The following is a 16,793-nucleotide window of genomic DNA, read 5'->3' as shown; positions in this document are numbered from 1 at the left end:
GCTCAAGGAACTTCTAATAGATTGTAGATATGACCCTGTGCCCGGAAAAGGGGACGAAATGATGCTGGCATCATTACGTATCCGACGAGCTGCAATATATTTAGGGAAGCTACCAGGAATGACTGCACATTTAGAAAATATATATCATTTTGTTCAATCAGGGCGAGACCCTGAGAGTATTAACAGAGCCATGGAGTATCAAAAGGTGGAAATACAGGGGGAACTGTTACGTTTCCTCATAAACTGTGTGATCAGAAATCAAGATCAACCAGGGGTAAATACGGAAGAAATGCAAATTCTTACCACGTGGGGTAAGAATATATCAGAGGGGAGACACGATAAACGATCATGCATAGTAGCTATGAGCCGAAAGATCCGCAAAGAAATAGAACGAATACACGAGGAAAGATTAGCAGTAGACGAACCAGAACAAACCGAGGACGAGGAAGAATTAGAACTGCCCACAGGACAGTTAGAAACAATGGCCTATGTAGGTAGAGGAAGATCTTGCAATAATACTAGATGCTTTACTGATCCGATATGTCCGATACGTCCAGATAATAACAGAAAATTCCAAACTCCTATAATAAATATAAGGTCCCCCGAACATTCATTCCAAGCCGCTGACAAATTACTCCGAGAACGAAGGGGTTATCATATACTCGATTCTATGGACGAACATAAATTAGCCAGGTCAGCCGTTCACTGGGTTGATAGTCCTGGAAAATATGGTGATGATACACTAGTACATACGTTTTTGAACCTCGCCCCAGATGAACAGCGTTTAGCTGGTATCTATATGATTCAACAACTCCTTATATTATATAAAAGCCAACATTCCGATCCTGGCCCCTTACCTGATATATTGACTGAATTACTCACGAATAAATGGAGAGGGTCCGGTACTAAGTTAATTAGAGAAATACTAGAATCTAGAAGGCAGTACATCCTTTTTGTATGTCCCGAACATGTCTCACTGCCCATCAAGGAAAGAACGACGTATTACATGGATAGACAGAATCCCTTACGCGAAGTGCACCCGATAAAGGGTGATGACAATGAGTTTAAACGTGTGTTTGTATACACACCCATATCTAAAATAGAACTATTAGAAATGAAGAAAGTGGTACCCAGTCATGATAAAGACCCAGCAGGTTTCCATCGTGAAATTAAAGATATGTTACTCATGGGAGAATATACCTACCCCGACATTATGACAATATTGAAGGTATTAATGCCTGCGGGCATTTACGAAAAACTCAAGGAAAAGGATTGGGAGGTGGGAGACCAGAAGATAGATTGGACAGCATTAGAAAACGAAGAAAAAGCTCGAGGTCCAGGTTCAGGACTCGGGGACAAGATCAAAGCACTACCAGGTTTACTAGTACAGGTACTGCCACGTTTATTAACTACGAAAAAGGAAGACTGGGGTGCAATCTCAGCCTGTAAACAAAAATCAGATGAAGACACTAGTGATTTCTATTCCCGATTTGAGAAATGTTTTGGTATAAATAGTGGAATAAAAGCAAGTAGCGAGTCGTATCCACATCTGTTTGTGACAAAGTTAGTTGAAAATGCCCTGCCCCAAGTTAAGAATAGAGTATTGAAGTTCGAGAGTACCTGGCAAGGTAACACTCCGTCACAAATGTTACAAATGCTACAGTACCATCACAATAGAATTAGAGAAGAACAAGAACATGAACATAGACGCATGAAAGACACGAAAATGAAAATGCTAGTTTCCCAGACAGTGCCAGTTGACGGTCATAAGAAGGGTATAACACAGTCCAGTGTTTCAACAGGTCCTGTTAAAGGGACGTGCAACTATTGTAAACAGCCAGGTCATTATGTACACGATTGTCCAGTTTTAAAACATAATATTGCCATAGGTAACGCAAAAGAAAGACCACGGCCACCTAGACAGGATCAGAACCAACAAGGAGCTCCGCAGCATGCACAGTCCATGCCAGCTCCGCAACAGTCTATGCCAGCTCCACCACCGCAGCCTATTGCTGCCACACAAACAACGACACGACAGATGTATCAGACCGCACAGTATGACTATCCTGATTATCAACGGTACTCATGAAACAGCCTAGAGAGGGAAGTTGGCTTACCCCTTATTGAGGTCCCTGTGGATCAAGAAGGACCTTATGTACACAGTGAACTGTTAGGTCAAGATAGAAAATTCTTACTTGATACAGGGGCAAGCCGAACAACAATAAAACGTAGTGAAGTTCCAGGGGCACCCCTCTCAGGCACACAGAATATTTCCCTTGGCTTTTCAGGAAAACCTATCATTAATGAAGTATCACAGCCTCTTCCACTTACGATCGGTCCCTTGACACGAACTACAGATTTATTGCTTACTAAATCATGTCCAGAAAACTTGTTAGGCATAAAAACTTTGAAAGCTCTAGGAGCTATTATATGTTGTTCTCCGGAAGGAGTAAGATTATTTTTACGTGATTTCAAAGGGCACTACGTGTCCCGAGACATGGATCACCGACTACAGACTTTACCGACACATTTATGGGCACAAGGCCCTACAGATGTTGGTTTCATGAACATTACACCATATCAAGTCACACTAAAGGCAGGAGTGGTACTTCCACGAATGCGACAATACAAGTTACCCCCGGATGCTGTAGTGGCTTTACTACAAATCATTGACGAGCTCATTACCCAAGGAGTGGTTGTGGAAACTGACTCCAATGTATGTAATTCACCGATAATTCCGATTCTTAAACGAACCGATCCAACAGCCCCGCCAGTATATCGATTGGTTATTGATCTGCGCGAATTAAATAAATGCATAGTACCACAATACCCCGTAGTCCCAGACATTTCTTCATTACTGACAGCCATTGATTCCGAAGCAACATTCTTTACTGTAATTGATCTCAAAAATGCCTTTTTCAGCGTCCCAATAGATCCGGAAAGCCAATACTTGTTCGGATTTAGTTTAAATGGACGAAGCTTTAAATTCACACGCGCACCTCAAGGATTTACAGAAAGCCCCAGCATTTATAGCCAAGCACTGAAACGAGAACTCGACAGTATCCACATGCCAGTCAACACTGCCCTGCTTCAATATGTCGATGATCTGCTGATCACCGCTAGAAGCGAACTTGAATGTGAGAAAGCCTCACTGACGGTATTACAATTTTTGGCCGAAAAGGGGCACAAGGTGTCCCCTTCTAAGCTGCAATTCTGTGTCCAGCGAGTTGTTTACCTTGGTCACTCGCTGTCCAAGGAGGGAAGGCAGCTTACACCAGATCGCATCCAGCTAATTGCTAATATGCCGATACCCAAGACACAAAAGGAGGTGCGGGCTTTCATAGGCCTCACTTCATATTGTAGGCAGTGGATCCCTCAGTATGCATTTCTAGCAAAACCCCTCATTCAATTGACAACACAGGAGGCAGCCACATCGACTGTTCTCCCTTGGACTCAGGAACATACACAAGCTTTTGAAAGCCTAAAGAAAGCCTTATGCCAAGCACCTGTTTTAACAACACCATGTTACAATAAACAATTTACACTCTTCGTTACAGAACGCGAAGGTACTGCCTTGTCAGTACTTACACAGGAACAAGCAGGATCACACAAACCATGTGCTTATTTCTCTAGTACATTAGATCCCGTAGCTCAGGCTTTGCCTGCGTGCCTGAAATCAGTGGCAGCAACAGCTTTAGCAATCAGACAAAGCGATGCCATAGTATTAGGACATCCATTAACAGTACAAGTACCACATGCAGTCGAGGTTCTCTTGAACCGCACACAAACACAACACTTGACTATAGCACGACTTACTGGTTACGAATTAACATTGTTTCAGCCACATATAGAAATCAGACGTTGTAGTACATTGAATCCTGCCACACTGTTACCTATAAATGGAACAGACCCACTTGCACATGATTGTATCGAAGTTATCACTATCACGACGAAACCGAGACAAGATTTGACAGATGTCCCATTGTCAGACCCAGACCTGACGTTGTATGTAGATGGTTCATGTATGAGAACAAGTACAGGAGAGCTAGTGGCCGCTTACGCAGTCACAACAGACACTGAAATCATTGAAACAAATTGCATAAATACCTTGTCCGCTCAAGCAGCAGAGCTCATCGCTCTGACACAAGCCTGTATTCAAGCCACAAATAAAAAAGTCAACATATACACTGATTCACGTTATGCATTCGGAGTTGTACATGACTTCGGCGTGCTGTGGCGAGAGAGAGGTTATTTAACTTCTCACGGTGCCCACATTCAGCACGGACCCCTTATTCATGCCTTATTAGATGCAATACATTTACCCACTGCAATATCAATTATGAAATGTAAAGCTCATACGAAAGTTACTGATATCATTTCTCAAGGCAATGATCTAGCTGACAGAACAGCTAAACAGACTGCTCAAACTCAAACATCCGACATGACAAAGACAATAGTCCCGACACCAACACATTGCATGATGGTTAAGGATCCCGCTCTTGACGTAATCGACATACAGACACATGCTACACCAGACGAAATAAAGAAATGGACTGAATTAGGAGGGATCCAAACGGATCAAGGATGGATGACGAAGGAAAAATCTGTGTGGTTCCTTCCTGATTCAATGGTCCAAGTCGTTATTAACACTGTACATAGTCCAGCACATCTAGGAGAAAAAGCTATGCTAGACAGCATTCAACACATTTGGTTCAACAAACATTTACGAGCAGCAGCTAAACAAAAAGTCCGTACCTGTATGATCTGTTGTCAGTTTAACCCAGGTAAAAGCATTCCCGTAGAACAGGGTGGATTTCAGCCTCCTGATCACCCTTTTGAAGTCCTCCAGATGGATTATATCCAGATGGAACGATGTCGAGGATTCAAATATGTTCTCGTAGTTGTCTGTGCTCTTTCCCGTTGGACAGAGGCATACCCGGTTTCAGATTACACTGCCCCGACTACTGCCAAACAGTTAGTTCGAGAATTCTTCCCACGGTACGGTTTACCACGTGTTGTCTACTCAGATAACGGCCAGCCGTTCTCATCCGAATTAATGAAACACGTTTCACTTTTGTTAGGCTATCAGTGGAAGTTTCACTGTGTCCGACACCCCGAGGCAGCAGGTCTCGTGGAAAGACATAACCAGACCCTGAAAATTAGATTGTCCAAAATATGCAGAGAGAAAGGTGTCGACTGGGTAGTAGCCTTACCCGTTGCACTCTTTTACATGAGAATGGTAGCACACTCTCGAACAGGGCTATCCCCGTATGAGGTGATCTTCGGTAGACCACCAAATATGTGGGGGATGCCTATACCACGTAAAATAACTGATATTGACTGTAATATGCTGACAGATTACTTGGCTTCCTTGATGTCTGCACTACAATCTTGTCGTTCACAGGTAGCTGCAGCCTTTCCCGACAACACCGAGGTGAAACCCCATGACGTACTTCCAGGGGATTTAGTTCTAGTGAGGAACTTTGATCGGAAGTCTCAGCTGGATCCTAGGTGGAAGTCACCTCAGCTCGTACTGCTAACGACGAGGACAGCCGTGAAGATCGAAGGTCGAAAAGGCTGGATACATTCAAGTCATATCAAGAAATTTCATGGACTACCATCAGACGTAAACGACACACTTTGCGTGTCTTCCCCGAGTGACTCTAAACTTCCTTTGGTTGAACTGAATAGCCATGAACTATACAGACTAAAACTCAGGTCTAACCAGTCAGGCAATTTGATTGTTTAAGTCCTCTCCAAGGTGAAGCGGTCGAATTTGTCTCTGACATGTATCCCTTAGACCTGTACAGAGAAAGAAACAAAAGGATAAAATTGAAACGACATGCGTACTGTAAATCACTGCGTAGTCATTGCACAGTGACGTTATTAATTCTGTTTTCCTTAAGTCTTTTAATAATTACTGCAAGTATATTGTTGCACATATATTATCCTATTTCTAGACATATTTATAATGTTACTGCTGAACATTCTTTTAGTGAATTACCTCAGCATGAGTTGTCTTATAGATTCGCGCTGCGCAATAACACTTTTATTAGTATGTTACATCATTCCCATCAGGTTAGCAATGCTACAAATTGTTGGATATGTGGCCGACTCCCTCCCTATCAGAACTATAAAGGAATTCTACCTCTCTTTCCATACCCGTTCACACACAACGGCTCCTGTGGAGCATGGTTTAGTTTAATTAATTCCCTAGATTCGAATTCTGCAGTTTACCAGGATAACTGGGTATGGGGAAATCTGAACTTAGTTTTACTCAAAGTCTGTCACCCTAACAAGGAGGGACTTCCCAAAAGAACAGGAACTGATCTAGAAAATGAAGTATATGGATTAGGTAATTTTACGCTTAATCTCATGATCCTGAATGTCGAATCCGAAGCTACTCCAATTTTGCCCGCCATGTCAGTATTTCCAGTTAAAGGTGAATTATGTGTAAGAAAGAATGGTTCCATACATATGGGCCATAGTAGATGCACCACTGTAATAGAATTTAGTGATCAAGGCAAGTCTACATTTAGAGCTTCCCGCCATTCCTACTTCATATGTGGTCAGACAGCATACATACGTTTGCCACTAGATTGGGATGGTACCTGCTACATCGGATTCCTTTTGCCACCTGTTTTCCTAGCTCCTCCTGATTATCACAGAAATACTCATTTAGTACACAATAGAGAAAGGAGAGATCTCCCAATAGTCGATTACACTGAGACAGCATGGGAAAAATACACAGATTTCAATAAAGGTCTCTTTCCCTATATAGGTACAGTTACCAATAGTAAGCTGATACGTAGATTAACCAGAACCCTTGAAGCAGTAGTGAATGAAACTATTTCCGCCTTAGGCAATTTAACAGAAGAGCAGTCTGCTATGCGGATTGTTGTGCTTCAAAATCGTCTTGTCCTTGACGTCATCCTGGCCGATAGGGGCGGAGCTTGTAGGGTCATCGGATCAAGTTGTTGTATTTTCATACCAGAAAATTCGCCGTCAGTATATAAAGCCATAACTCGCCTTCATAAGATTGTAAGCCAGATACACCAGAATCCAGGCACCTGGACTTGGTCCGGTTGGTTTTGGAGTGTATTATCTACCTTTGGATGGAAGGTCCTATCCTTCCTAGGTATTGGCTTCCTCATATTATTCAGTTGCTGTCTATGTCTACAATGTGGACCAGCGATCTGTGGTCTGTGTGCCACATCGTGTATTCCACCACCAAGATTTCATTCATCACGGAAGAAGAAAGAAGAACAAATGATGCTATATGAACAGATCGATGGATTGATAAAGATTGATATCTCTTGACGGGCAAGTAGGGGACAAGGAGGGAATGTGGAAATATGTATTTTTCTGGTCAGTTATGTCCCCTATCTTGGACCCCAACGGTTTCATGTATAAATCACAAGTACATGTATGTTCCCTCCAGTTCCAGTTATGAAGACGCAAACACATGTGTGTCCACCACCAACATGTCCTCTTTCAGATTCGCCATGAATGGGCCGGATATTCCATTCCTAAGTATGAAAGGCCACCGCCTTTATATGGTTCACTTATGCCATTTTACAGTCCAGGCAAGTAGGCCCCGATTCTGCCATCAAGCTTTTCCTGCCTTCTGCCTCTGAAAGCTTCAGTCTGAGCTCGCATCTGTATCCATGAACTTTGTCCTCATTCTCTGCGCAGCTAACGGTGCCTGACATCAGCCTGTTGCCTGCCAAAAACTGTATTTCACCTTCGAAATTATCTGCTCCGCTCCCTACCCAATGCATTCCTGACTAGTAGTCTAAGTAAACATTCTTCCAGCTACCGAGCAAAGGGCCCGGCTTCTCTGTCTTTATGCAAGTAATTCATAGCCCTGTTACTATGGAAGATTCCTGCCCCCGCATCTAGTGTAGACACTTAGACGCTTGTACACGCACTCACAGTCAGTATAGTCAGTATAGAATAAGATTCTACTCCAAGAAGGCCTCTCTTTTGGATAACATAGTTCTTTAAACATAGGATGTTAGATATGATTTGGGATTAGGTTGACTTGACCCTCCAGACTTCTGTCGCCACATGTAGAGCTAAAATGTCAAGTCCCCTTCACCCCCTAGTTGTACGTCAATCACACGTCACGCTGCTGCGCGCGCATTTCTGCCAAGTATTTCTGCTGACATTGCGAAATTCTTTCATGGAACCACCCTATTATGACATCATACCTGATGACGTTCTTTAAGTTACGCCCAGTTACACCCACTTTTGCTACGCATGTATGTTTTATCTTTACTATCAATTGTTACGCCTCCTCCATTTATTTCACTGTAATGCCTATTGTATAAAAATGATTACCTATCAATAAAGTACGGTCTTCACTTCCTGAACCTTCGTGGTGATGGAATCTGGAGCTCATCGATTTAAATTGATTATGGAATAAAGCCCGTTCCGAACCTCTAATACCACGGATTCTGCCTCTTATTTTACTGATCTATTGTTATAGATTTTCCGCATCAAATTAAGTCCCGGTAATTAAATTATTTACCACAACTTGACAGCTATGTGGAAGGAGTGTGGTGTCAACTACAAGTTCACCACTCCTTATCACCCACAATGCAATGGGCTTGTTGAGAGATTCAACAAGACCCTAAAGGGTATGATCAAAGGATTACCTGAAAAGCTCAGGCGAAGATGGGACATCCTTCTACCCTGCCTTCTGTTTGCTTACAGAGAGGTCCCACAAAAAGGAGTTGGCTACAGCCCCTTTGAATTGTTGTTTGGGCACCCTGTAAGAGGCCCACTGTGTTTAGTGAAGGAAGGATGGGAGCTACCTCTCAAAAAGCCTAAACAAGACATAGTGGACTATGTACTTGGTCTCCGCTCCAGGATGGCTGAGTATATGGAGAAGGCATCCAAAAACCTTGAGGCAAGCCAGGCCTTACAGAAAGCTTGGCATGACCAAAAGGCTGTCTTGGTTGAGTTTCAGCCAGGACAGAAGGTATGGGTGTTGGAGCCAGTGGCCCCAGCAGCACTCCAAGACAAATGGTCTGGACCCCATACAATCCTGGAAAAGAAGGGAGAGGTTACCTACTTGGTGGACCTAGGAACTCCCAGGAGTCCCCACAGGGTACTCCATGTTAACAGGTTAAAAGCATATGTTGACAGGGCAGACATGGGCTTGCTCATGGCTACAGATGAGGGACAGGAGGAAGAGAGTGACCCTCTCCCAGACCTGTTGTCTCAGAACCCTGAAGATGGCTCAGTTGAAGGAGTGACCCTTGGAGGCAACCTCACTGATCATCAGCAGATTGAATGTAGACAGGTTCTACAATCATTTCAACACATGTTTTCCTTGATACCTAGCCAAACTGACTGGTGTACCCATGTGGTGGACACTGGTGACAGTCTGCCTGTAAAGAACAAACTTTACAGACAACCTGACCACATCAGGGACTGTATAAAGGCTGAGGTACACAAAATGCTGGAATTGGGTGTCATTGAACCCTCAGAGAGCCCCTGGGCTAGCCCAGTGGTTCTGGTCCCCAAACCTCACACCAAAGATGGCAAGAGAGAGATGAGGTTCTGTGTGGATTACAGAGGACTCAATGCTGTCACTAGGACAGATGCACATCCTATTCCAAGGGCAGATGAGCTCATAGACAAACTAGCTTCTGCTAAGTTTTTGAGCACATTTGACTTGACAGCTGGCTATTGGCAAATCAGGTTAGCTGAGGAGTCTAAGGCCAAAACGGCATTCTCAACCCCAGGTGGGCATTATCAATTTTTAGTGATGCCCTTTGGTCTGAAGAATGCACCTGCCACCTTCCAAAGGTTGGTGAATCAAGTCCTTACTGGGTTGGATGACTTTTGTGCAGCATATCTTGATGACATTGCTGTCTTTAGCTCCACCTGGGAGGATCACCTGATCCACCTGAAGAAGGTACTGGAGGCTCTGCAAAAGGCAGGCCTCACTATCAAGGCTACTAAGTGCCAGATAGGGCAGAGTAAGGTTGTGTATTTGGGCCACCTTGTAGGTGGGGGCCAAGTTCAACCACTGGAGAGTAAGATACAATCCATCAAGGACTGGTCTCCTCCAACCACCCAGACTCAAGTTCGAGCTTTCTTGGGCTTGACTGGGTACTACAGGAAGTTTGTTAAGAACTATGGGTCCATTGTGACTCATCTTAATGATCTGACATCCAAGAAGATGCCCAAAAAGGTTCAGTGGACAGTAAGCTGTCAAAAGGCATTTGATGACCTGAAGAAGGCCATGTGCTCTGCACCTATCCTGAAAAGTCCTGACTACTCCAAAGAGTTTATTGTCCAAACAGATGCTTCTGAGTTGGGTGTGGGAGCTGTGCTGTCACAACTTAATGTAGATGGTCAAGACCAACCCATTGCTTTTATTAGCAGAAGGTTGACCCCCAGAGAGAAGAATTGGTCAGCTATTGAGAGGGAGGCCTTTGCTGTGGTGTGGGCCCTGAAGAAGCTGAGGCCATACTTGTTTGGCACTCACTTCAAGATTCAGACCGACCATAAGCCCCTCTTGTGGCTAAATCAGATGAAGGGTGAAAACCCCAAACTGCTTAGGTGGTCCATTTCCCTACAGGGGATGGACTTTACAGTGGAGCACTGGCCAGGTACAGACCATGGGAATGCAGATGGTCTCTCCAGGTACTTCCACTTAGGACATGAAGACGAGACTGGTCTAGGCTAGTTTAATGTCCCTGCGTTTGGGGGGGGGGTTTGTGTAGGAGAGTAGGGTCTGCTATCCTATGGTCACCCCAAATTTTTGCTTTTTGCTTCACTGGTTTTTGACATATTGAGGCTGTGGGCCTGCTGATCAGACCCCCAGCCTGCTGTTCTCTCTAACTAAATTGACACTATGCACCCTAGGTGCATAACCAATTGGAAGTGGATCACCCTGTGAGCCCCTGTACCAGTGTACACTAGGTACCCAGGGCATTGGTGTATCTAAGGCCTGCCAGGGGCTGAAGCATGTATTATGCCACCCCAGGCTTGGCCTAACAAATTTGACACAACTGGCTGATCACTCAGCTGGGGTAAGTTGGTGTAACCACCTCTTACTTAGGTGTAGTATACCTATACCTAACCTTAAATGGGACACATGTTAACCTATAAGTCACTCCTATGGCAGGCCTTAATAATCCTGGAGGCAGAGTGCTTGGTTCCATGTGAGATGGTGCTCTGGCATGAGCTGAGCCTGTCTGCAGTGGTCGGAACAACTTCCTTCTACCGTTTCCAGATATCGTCATACCATATACTCTTAGGTGCATTATGAACCTCGCGGTTAAATTCTATCTTTGGTTTGGCTTTATCAAAACATGTCGAGTAAGGTGTCATACGAATTGGAATACTAACCCCTCGCCAATTCTGGCGACGGGGTTAGCATTCCACCCTTCTAGAGGGACATGACATGTACAGTACCTGAAACCCGGGTAAAATCAGACATAGCCTCAGCTCCACAAAATGGATGCTGCCACCACAGACACAAGTCTGCCCTCCTGCTGCTGGGAGTCCTTCCAGCTTGGGAGACGTGGACAAAGGGTTTCCTGCCAGGGGAGGTGCAAGCACCACCCCAGACAGGATTTTGTGTATTGGTCAGGTAGGGCTTGAAAGAAACCAGACATGCCTGAGGCTCACAAGGAGCCTCGGTGCATATGCCAGTTCAATCCGGTCCTGGGGCACACCAGCCCCGGACCTGGGGCGAGCTGGACAAAGGATTGGGGGTGTAACCACCCCCCTTCCTGGTCCCACCCTTAGGGAGGGACCTAGCAGGTAGTCCGGCCCCTAGAATCCGCTTAAAGGTAGGAGCTGTGTCCTAAGACTTCAGACATCCTGGAATCAACTTAACCACAAGAAGAAGACGGGAACTTCGACGCTCTGCTGCACACAGGACTGAAGGAAATCTCCCCTATGGTCAGGGAGTGACCATCTTGCTAACGCAAGCACCAACCAGCTATTGAACGTCTGCTTTGCCGCCGCCTCCTGCCGGAGCCCGAGCCCAGAGCCCGACAAGACCTGGACCTCCAGACCTCTCACAGCCCGATCCACAGTCCCTGCAAAGAAGGAACCCGTGGAGGCACCGAGACACGTGGAGCCAGCCATCTTGGAAGACCGACGACAAGCTGCAAGCGCAACGACAGAGGCTCCCTCCAAGTTGTGCTTTGGGTCCTGAGAAGCCCAACCATCGAGCAGCATCTGCACCAAAGGTGAGCCCTCCAGCATCTCCACGATCTGCGTGGGGCCCCTCTGCACTTTGCATCTCGACGCGCCTGCCCGGTCCCTGGCCCGTTGGCTAGTGGCCATTTTGGCGACGAACTTTGAAATCAACGACGCTGGTCTGGTTGCTCCAGACTGGCCCTAGCTGCTCTCCAAAAGAGCAGCCCCTCTGACCTTGCTGGTCAGAACAATCAGCTTTCCTCTCTTTCCACGACTCCTGCCTTTGCCAAGGCTTGTTTGCTTCTTTCGAGTCGCCGACACCGCTGACAGCGAGAGCCTGCGTGGTACAGCTCGTGACTCGACTCCTGGACGTCGTTGACCTTCAGGGACCACGTGGCTGCGGAGACAAGCTACACCTAACAACCTGTTTGCACCCGACATCGCCTGGTACCTACCTGGTGCCACGCCGGTCACTGGCTAGTGACTGTGAACACTGTCCCCTCTGCTTTCAGGTCTTCTACAACTCCGATCCACCCTTGGATCCAACGCAGCTCTTCTGGACCGACCGCCTGCAGCATCTTTGTCATCAGGCTCCATTGAATCGATAGAAGAAACCCGACGCACTTCGAGGCCTATGCACCCGCTTCCTGTGGGTGAGGTAAAGCTGGCACTCCGGTGCCCAAGTGTAGAGAATCATCTCTAGTGTCTGTGTTTCGAATCTTGAGATCGTAGTCCACCCAGAAGACCCTTTCTGCAGTAACTTTCTAACTTTTACGCACCCATTGAAAACCTATGGGAGCCCGCGTGTAACTTTCCTCACTGCACACGCGACCCGTGGACCTCCTGGTCACTAACTGAAGTTAGCTCCTTTTAGGCCCAGCGATTCTAGAGGCCCTAGGCCTTTTCACTTTCCTGTTCGTAGTACTTATACCACTATTTTAGTATATGGTTTGAGTGGCCACCAGGGCCCATCCATATAAAGTGCAACTTCTGTATATTGTAATACTTTCTTGTTTAACGATTTGTGCTCCTGTGCTCATAAAGAGTCTAGGGGATACTTTGAGTAATAAATACATATATATTTTGAATATATATCTGTGTGGTGTCCTTTCATTGGTATAAAGGGGGTTACATATGGTGAAACAGCTTGCTTAACACGCTTTAACGAGTTTAGCCTCAAAGACTGCTTAGCCTACGCTACCACTAGAGCAGCTAGTCCGAAAAGGTTGACTTACAACCACACCATAAGGGTTGCTTGGCATGGTACAAGGTGGTCACTTTAACTAGTGAACATCATATACCAGGCCAACTTCTCACAGTTACTTTTCTCAGCCCTTTTTCAATGTTATGTCCTAAATATTGTACTTCTTTTTTACAGAATTGTAATTTTGTCTGGGATTCTTCTAGTCCTCCATCTGCCAAATGATTCAGCAAAGCTATCGTGTCCGTTTCACAAGCTTCGCGTGTTTTTGACGCCACCAATAGGTCATCAATATACTGAACCAGAACTGAATTTTCAGGCATGGTTAGACTTTCCAGAGATTTCTTTAGCAACTGATTGAAAATTGAGGGGCTCTGTGTACCCCTGTGGGATTCGGCACCGTGCCAAAATACGCTCTCCAAACCGAAATGCAAAAATCGGCTGGCTGTCATGATGCAACGGAATGGAAAAGAAAGCATGACACAAATCAATTACTGTGTACCATTCTGCGTCATGGGGAATCTGATACAAAATCACTGATGGATTTGGAACAATGGGACAACATGACACGACAATTTTGTTAATCTTTCTCAAATCCTGCACAATCCTGAACTTCCCATTGGGCTTTTTCAGTCCCATTATAGGTGAGTTACATGGACTGCTCATTATTTCCCTCAACACTCCTTGTTGAATCATTTTCTCAATTAAAGGTGTCACTCCTTCAATTATTTCAGGTGTCAGTCTATATTGTGGAATGTTTGGATAAATTACTCCTTCTTTTAGTGTAATTTGTACTGGATCTAGATTTCTCATAAGGCCTATATCTTCTCCAGTAAAATCCCAGACTCCTGCTTTCACTGACTGCTTCAATTCTTTGGGTAATTCATCAGGGTTAAATACTGCATAAGTTCCTGTAATTCCATTTTCTTGATTAGCTATTGTCATTTTATACAGTACATCCTCATCCTCAATATTGTGAAACAGCGCTCGCGCGTTGCGGTTTGTTTACCTGTTCTTCATTGTAGAATCCCACTTCTTTGCTATATTTCTGGGTATCTCTGCTTTGCGGTAATGGTGGTTTTGGCACCTGATTCTGTGGATTAACAGCCTTCTGCTGTTGCTGCGGTGGGCCACTCACCTCACACTGCACCTGTGGATTCAATGATAGATTTTCATTATTAGTACTTGGTGGATATTTACACTCGGATTTCCAATGCCCTAACCTTCCGCAATTGTGGCATGGAAACTTCTTTTTGGCTTCTTCTATATTACCCTTTCCCTTTCCTGAGCCAAATCTCGGTTTGATTCCTGGGTTATTGGCTTGTTCGACCAGCTGAGCTTCCTGTCTTTCGGCGACTTTCACTTGAGCCCACATTGCCTTTTCTTTTAGTTTTCGCTGCTTTGCCTCAATCTCATCACTAAAGTATTTGGCATGTCTCAGAATTTCATCAATTTTCTTGCTTTGCCAATCTACAGTGTGCTGCTTGATCATTTCACCAATTTCGGGACGTAAACCATACACAAATCTGTACACAAAATTACTTAGATCCTTTTCTCCCAGATTTTCATCTCCACTAAACTGTTTGAAAGCTAGTATTAGCCTTTCATAGTAAGCATGAACTGATTCTTTCACTTCCTGATGCGTTTGATCTATTTTAACCCAATCTGTTTCTTTGGGAGGCACTTTGTTTTTCAAAAATACCATAACTTGTTTGTATTTCTTCATTACCTCGGGGTCTGGTGCTCCTGTTTTGGGATCTCTCGGGTATTCTTTAGCTGGCCAATCTATGACTATTTTGCATTCTGCCCATAAGTCTGCTGGCACTATTATATCAAATAGGCTATTTAGATCAATCCACAGCACCTTTGACAACTTTACAAATCTGTCTACCTGTCTGTACCACTCGACGGGCTTTTCTCGCAATCGAGGGAAGTCATTTGTAAATGACAAAATGTCCTGTCTTGTCCATGGGACATGCACATATCCCCCTCCTGGAATCTCTCTCATAGGAAACTCTGTTTTTCCTTTTCTCTCACAGGCAATGCTGAGAAAGTTCTGTCTGAGGTATCATCCCGTTTTCTATACCACCTGCTTTTCCATTTGTCCACATCTCCCCATTTCCTTAACAATGTGATTATGTCCTTAATATGCCCTATTCGTCCTGGAGTGTTCAAATTCTCAATATCCTTATCCGTGAAATCCACCTGTAAGGCTTCTGTAAAGCTTTTACCTTGTCCATGTCAATTCCCATTTCATTTGCTATTTCTTCTAGCCTGTCATGTAAATTCTTTGCTCTCCAAGTGACACTCTTACATAAGAACAACAGCTCTTCATCCTGGTAATTTTTCAGCTTTTCTGTGGGAATTGTCCCTACTATTAATTCTTCTAACACCATGCGTAATTTTGCCACATCAATGGTTTGGGATTCTTTCTCTTTACCTTGCAAGCCCTTCAGCCATTCGCTCAATTCGTCTGTAGTTATACATACTGATTTTTCTACATTCCCTGGTTCTGTTATTCTCTGTGGTTCTAATATCGGTCCCCCTACCATTCTGCTTCTTTCTACAGTATCAGGATTATAAAATGGGTTATTTGACACATGTAGTTCACCTTCACTCATTGTGTGTCTCCAAGGATTCTCCCTTGCTTTCATTAGGGGTTGTTCTGCTTGTCTATTACTCACATACGGAACTGTTAGACCATGCTCACTTTTTTTCTGCTTCTCAAAAATGGGCATAACTGGACCTATGGTTACAGGGACTGTAACTGCTTCCAGATTTTTAGTCAATTCTCTTATTTTCTTTGTCAGTTCTAATGTGGTTTTAGCTAATTCCCTTGAATTTTCACTTTCAACCTTATTTTCCATCTCTCTTTCCCTAAGGGAATTTCTTCTCTGTACCTCTGGAGTCGTAACCTCTGTGTTGATGATTCGCAGGGTTTCCCTCACTGGAGTACCTGAAGCTACTATCTCTGATTCCTGTCTGTACGGAGGTGGGCTTTTGTAAAACATATCATCTCGGACATCATCCTCTGATTCATTTGCTCCATACCTTCTAGGTTCTACATTATGCCTTTTCTCTATACATTTCCTTCCTTCACTTTCCCCTGCAGTTCTTTCGGGAAACAGTCCTTCAGTCATACTTGCGTCTCGCCACCTTCTCATTCGATCACAATGAGTTTCACGATCATTTGGCCGTCCGAACATATATCTATATCTACTACCATTTCTTTGTTTTTCTTGTCATGCATTTCGTCTTCTCACTCAGTCAAAGCCTCGAACTGTGTCGGTCTAGGCCGCGGATCTAAGCTCATCATTCTCTCCCGCAAGTTCCTTAAAATTGCCAAATTAAATGAGCCATTTTCTGCAAACGCTAAAACTCCGTCTTCCTTTGTATACTTTGCCCAATTGTCTAACCAAAT

Source organism: Triturus cristatus, chromosome 1_1 (genome assembly GCF_964204655.1).
Source record: "Triturus cristatus chromosome 1_1, aTriCri1.1, whole genome shotgun sequence".
In the NCBI taxonomy this organism is placed as follows: Eukaryota; Metazoa; Chordata; class Amphibia; order Caudata; family Salamandridae; genus Triturus; species Triturus cristatus.
Note: the sequence above shows the minus strand (reverse complement) of the source record.